This window comes from Phoenix dactylifera, chromosome 2 (genome assembly GCF_051530095.1).
Source record: "Phoenix dactylifera cultivar Ajwa chromosome 2, Ajwa_hap1_PhDact_Kaust_v1.1, whole genome shotgun sequence".
In the NCBI taxonomy this organism is placed as follows: Eukaryota; Viridiplantae; Streptophyta; class Magnoliopsida; order Arecales; family Arecaceae; genus Phoenix; species Phoenix dactylifera.
The window spans coordinates 19,561,323-19,567,685 of NC_143191.1; positions in this window are offsets into that span (position 1 = coordinate 19,561,323).

The window sequence follows — 6,363 nt, forward strand, 5'->3', positions numbered from 1 at the left end:
CAACGGCTCTGACTTGCAAGCCTTCGTGGTTAGAAAATTTCTAGAGGAGCTTCTCAGGGGCATACACCGTCGTTTGTTGGACGAGCCATCCAATGGTCCCGACATGCAAGCCTTTAAGGCTAGGAAGTTCTTAGGGGAGCTTCTGTGGGAGCTACACTCCCGTCTATTGGCCTCTAAATTGAAGATTTGGTAAGGTAACACCTCTTCAGGTTGGGCCAGCCCAACTGCAAATACCGACCTCCGAGCCAAAGACTTGGCAAGCTAACTGACTCTGCAAGTAAGGATGGCCCAAGTGGAGATACTAGTCTTCAAGCCAAAGACTTGGCAAGTTAACTGATCTCTCTAGATTGAGATGGTCTAAGTGGAGACACCAATTTTCGAGCCAAGGATTTGGCGAGCTAACCAACTTCTTTAGATTAGGACGATCTAAGTGGAGATGCCGACCTCCCGCATACTAGCCTTGGAGCTGAGGACTTGGTAAGCTTATTGATTTCTCGAGGTCAAGATTGCCCAAGTGGAGATGCTGACCTCCTGCATACCAGCCTTCAAGCTAAGGACCTAGCAAGTTAATCGATTTTCATCAGAATGGCAACAACCTAGGTAGAAACACCAACCATCACCCTAGGCAACCTACTAATCGAAAGGTGACAACATTTTTCTCGTATCTTGATAACTTGGAGTTCGGGTCTTTAGGTGATTCTTGTCTGCAAACATACAAGTCCCAACTTTAGCTAACCAAGGCCGAAACAAGAGGGAAAGGCCCCGATGAGCTCCTAACAACGACTGATCAAGACCAAGATTAGTAGATAAGACTCTAAAATTTCCCAGCGATAAGTCCATAGCTCAGCCCTCAGTGAAGGCTGGCTTGGACAATCTTCAAAATGACATCACACTATGTCGACTGGTCCTACCCGGCAGGATTGCGCATACCTCAGGAATTAAAAAAAAAAAAGTTAAGAGAAACTTTCATTCATCGATTACTCTAATTATGGTGATGTCAGCTTAGCAACTGAGCAGATTTACAAAAGTTGCAACCTAAGATGCTAAGAATAATTCAAATGAAACAACCGCCAACTGGGAAGCCATGTTCTATCAAGGTCTCCACTTCATCCTCATCAAAAAATAGCTCAAGGATGGTTGGACCCTCACTCACTACAACATCCTTAAGGAGTCCGACCTCCGCCTCATGTTGTGTCTTCTTAAGAAGCCTGAGGAGATTAAGGGGGGAGTCCTTAGCCGAGCAATCCGCAATGAAGATTCAACGATGTCCCGCTTGAGCCTGGCCCAAGGTTTGCACTCCATTGCTTGGATAGCTTCTTGGCTTTCGTGGTTTGCTGTTAGATGACCCTAAGGTTTGCCTCCTTGATAATGCCCAAAGAATAACGCGATGTGAATGTTTAAAAGTAAATTGACAATTAGATTGTAGTAGTGAAAAGATGTGACTAAAATTAATGGCAGCAAAGCATCAAGAATTCCTCACTTGAACTAGGTTGTTCCATTCATATTTGATCCATTGGATAACTCAATTAAAGATCATAGCACTAGATTCTTTAATCGGAAGATAGCATTACAATCAAAATATTTAGAGGTAATTCTAGAAAATCATTCTCCTCTTTTAAAACCAAGAATTTCTATCCTATTAGACTTAGATTCAAAGACGAAAACATACCTAAAGGCAATATTGCAGCAGAGAATCACACTAACTGGATAAACAATCAAATCTGGACATAATCAAGCACTTCAACAATTCTATAGAAAAAGAATGGCTGAATCTATGAAAGGAATCGGTTCAAGATTATCCAAACACAAGAAAAGATCTATTGATGAGAGATGATAAACAAGAATTGTATTAACATGAGAATCTATTACATAGATCAAATATAACTGAAACTACCATCATCCAAGCGAGTTCATCCCTAGCTTCACCAAAGAATTAGCTCTCCATGAATTGTCGGCTTCTCTTCATGATTTTTATATAATGCCATCCTTCCCCCTTCAGAACGGTGAGCTCCCCAAGTATATATAGGGTTTTTGGACTTAAAACCCAAGGAAACGCGGCTTAGACATACTCGCATGCATTTTTCCGACTTTACTCTCGAGCACGAACGTCAGCATAAGGTTTGAGAGGCTCTCTAGATCGCATCCGATTCCACATTTCATGTTCTTATAGTCATTGGAAAATCCTGGATGTCTAGTTTCCAAAAAAACTTGAATCAGCTCAATTATACTTCTGTAGCTTCCAAAATCATCAAAATACTACACAAAGATCCAATCTGTCAGGGCCCTGGCTGGCAGTTTAGGGAAACCTAACTTTGCAACCTCATAACTTTCTCTTCGAAGCTCCAATTATCTGGTTCTTGATGCATATAAAACCTCAACATGTCTACTTTATCTCCACCAAGTTTCATTTCATTCAGACTACAATGGGATGTTCAATCTCTTTAACTCTATTCCTACAATAAAATCACCAAAAATCAATTAAAACTTGGACACTTTGTAAAGTAAAGCTCAGATTAGAAAGATATCATAAAAATGCCCAAATCATGCTTAAGTATTAACAATTTAGCCTAAAGTTATAGTGTTAAAGGTACATTTTCACACCTATCACTCCTCCCTCTAGATTTCATCCATCCTCAGCTCTGCCTCCATCTCTGTTGCCTTTAATGGGCAATCATTCCTTCTCCATAGCCAGCTTGCCACAAAGAAGCCCCAGGTCACCTTCGACCTCCGTCAAACTCTCCATGACCTGTTGGAGAGCTAGCTGGCCAGCTATAGTAAAATTGGAAAAAGCCGACCCTCTTTTGTCGATACTAGTCACATGCGTCGGAAAAAAACGGCCCAGGCACCAAAAATTATCACGTTTCTTTGAAGCGTCGGTGGCCTCCTCCCCAAATACGACCCACCCGATCGAGATCGAGCCCTAGCTTGGCCTCCTTTTGTGCATACTAGGTAACAATATGCTCCGAGAAAAATGATTTAGAGATGTGGAGTTCCAGCATTCTCAGGTGGGATCTACTTCTGATCAGTCCCTGCAGTCCTAGCAGCCATGTGAGCACCAACAACACGAGTCAGGATCTCAGTGCAGGCCTCCTGCTGATTGCCCGGAGGATGAGCTCTGGATCCAGAGTAATTCGATTAGTTCATATTTTATGTTCATATTTGTTTTCAACTTCTTAAGGCATATTTTATTTAATTTTAATAGATAGATAAGGGACGGTGAGGACGAGATGGGGACCCACTCAAACAAAGGATATGTGGAAGCTTCGTGAGGGTGAGAAGATCATCATCCGATGCAACGAATTGGAGCAGTCTATCAATAGATCTGAAAGTCTTCTTCAAGCTTTTTAGGATCGGTTGCACGCAAGGGTCAGCTGTGTCCGCTCAACTATACAAAGTGGAATGAAATGCTTCCTTCGTATAAGGTTGAGCTTCTTAGACTTATACAAGTAATGAATTGAATTTGTTCTTTTTAATTTGACACCTCCTATATATTAATTTGCTTACTACCATAATTTTACTTTGGAGATTTAATATTATTATAACATTCTATATCTTGTTGTGGGGTAAGTTTGTACTCCCTCGAAAGAGCCATGATTGGGTGCTAAAGTTCCTCAACCACATATGAAAAAAATATAAAGCAAAATTGAAGACGGACTTTAAGCACGATAGTATGACAAAGAAGGAGGTTGCTCGGGTTTGTCCTCCTGATGTATACCCTCAGTAGTGGAAGGAGCTTGTTCACTACTGATTTTCTGAAAGAGGACAGGTCACGTATATTGTTTCAATATCTTATATTATCTTTATTATTAATATGGATTGCAAATATATACATTGAATCATATTATACTGTGTATTTTAATTTTGGCAGACATATTCTAATATTGGTAGAGCTACCCAAGCATCTCAAGCAGTTCCTTACACTTTAGGCTTGAAGAGTTATGCGAGACGTAGAAATGAATTCGTAAGTTCTTTTCAAACTATTTGGAACTCTACTAACATATAGCATGTATCATGATATATAGTTTGCCAATATATTTTCGTATGTGTAGATAGAAGAGCATGGAAGGGATCCTAGTGAGGTAGAATTTTATAAGATGACTCATACCCACCGAGATGGCAGCTTTATCCGGGACGAGTCGAGAGATATAGTTGTATGTATTCATTATTTATTTGTTCAATTTTTTTATTAATTTTACTTCTTTTAAAATATTAATGTGACTATTTTTTTTTTTGAGAGAGATATAGGAAAGAGCTACAACTCTTATTTTAGAGCGCGTCGGAGAGTCATCATCATCCGACGCAGCCAGTCACATTGAGGCTCTAGTCTATGCCGAATTAATGGGCCCAGAATGTTATGGTCGAGTGAGGGGTTATGATATTGGAGTTACCCCCACTTAGTTGTCTGCATTGAGCCGATATATCCAAGATGCCAGACAAGGTAGTAGCACTGCAGAGGTTTGTAGTTTGAAGACAGAGATGGCACAGATAAAACAGTCATATGAAACAAGGATAGAGGAGATGAGGCAGAGTCATAGGACCGATATGAAGGAGTTGAAGTAGAGCCAAGAGTTGAAGATACAATCTTTGTAGGATCAACTTGAATATATTTCATTTTTTTTGCAGAGATTTGCTCCTTCGATAAATAACTAAATCTATATGAATATTTTACGTAATTATAATGTATTTTTATATGAGCGTGATGACTTTCGTATTCTTAGTTTCTAAAGTATTTTTTTTTCTTGTAGGTTGCTGATACTTCATCTACTCATAGAGATGATGATGTCGTCGACCCTTGATACATCATAGATTGTTTACATAGAAATTTGAGATGTATGTTTTTAGTGTATTTTTGAAGTACAATGTAATCAAATATGATAATATGAACATTTTGAATGAAAAGTTCTTATTTGTGGCATGCATTTTGTTATCTATGTGATTTAGTGTATTTATTTTATTGGAATCTAATATATACAGTATTAAAAATTGCTTTTACAAAACAAATATAAAAAAAATACTATTGCCGACGTTTTTAAGCAGCAATAGCCAGTGGCACGAAATCTGGCATGCCTTTACCGACGCTTTTAAGCGTCGATCAAGAACGAAGATAAGCCAACGCTTTTAAGATTTGGCCTAGTCCGACACAAACCCACGGTTTTAAGCGTCGGCCCAATTGGCCCACGCTTTTAAGCGTCGGTTAACTTCCAGTAGAACGACGCTAAAAAGCGTCGGCATATATCTCGTTTTTGGCCGACGCTTCCAAACTTAAAAGCGCCAGCATACATCTCGTTTCTGGACGACGCTTTTTGGATGCGTCGGCATAAACTATGCCCACCCCCACCTGCCCAACGTCTTATCCATGCTTTTGGGAGCGTTGGCAGAAAATCTACCGACGCTTAAAAGCATCGGTAATGACTAAACAAAGCACCGGGATATATCCTTTCTTTTATAGTGTGGAGAGTCTCGAGATGGTCCGACAGGCATTCTGCATGCGAATAATTTATGGCAATAGGGAAAGAAAGAAGGAAAGTAGACCATCACTCTGGAATTATTACCCTCATAAAGGTGGTAGAAAGTTTGACGAAGGATCTACACTAGGCAGCGAGCTCGAGGAAAATTTTTTGAAACTTTGAAAATAAGCAAGCATGATGACATTCACACCTTCATCAGGTAAATAGTTAATCCCGGAAGGCCAACTTAGACACATGACCTCAAACATGCTAAGATCGAGGGACAAGCCACCTCTAAACCTACCTCATTTTGTCCATCGATCTATCTCCTTGGATTGATGATAACTCACATGCTCTCCAGCTCGAGCAGACTACATTAGCTCATACATCAAGCTATAGTGAGGCATATACCGGCCATGGCGCCAACCTGCTCCGGGTGACCTAGAAGATTTGGTGAAAGCTTGAGTTAAGCCGATGGATCAAGCCACCCCAAGTAGAGTTCATGGAAATCAGATAGGTGAGAGGAAGACGAAACGATAGTTCATTACATTGCAAAAGAAGAAAATTACAAAAAGCAATAAAAAAAAGAAAATACAAAATTGCAGCTCGTGGATACCCGAGCTGGGAAACTATCCTACTCCTCTCTTTTCTCATCTTCTTATTCATCATCTTCCTCTTCTTCTCCCTTGTCTCCTTTCAACCAAGCCCTTCCATTAGAAGATTGTTCTGAAAAGGTGATCAAGTTGAGATCGACTTGGGAAGCAGCTTATTGATCCTTTCTTATTAGAAGTATGTCCTAGAAGCCAATGTGGCTGATGCATTATTTTCTTCTGAGACATAAATTTGTACTTGACCTAATTATGAGTTTATTAAGTTGGGCATTCTTTTCATTCATGTTCTTATGTGTCCATGAATC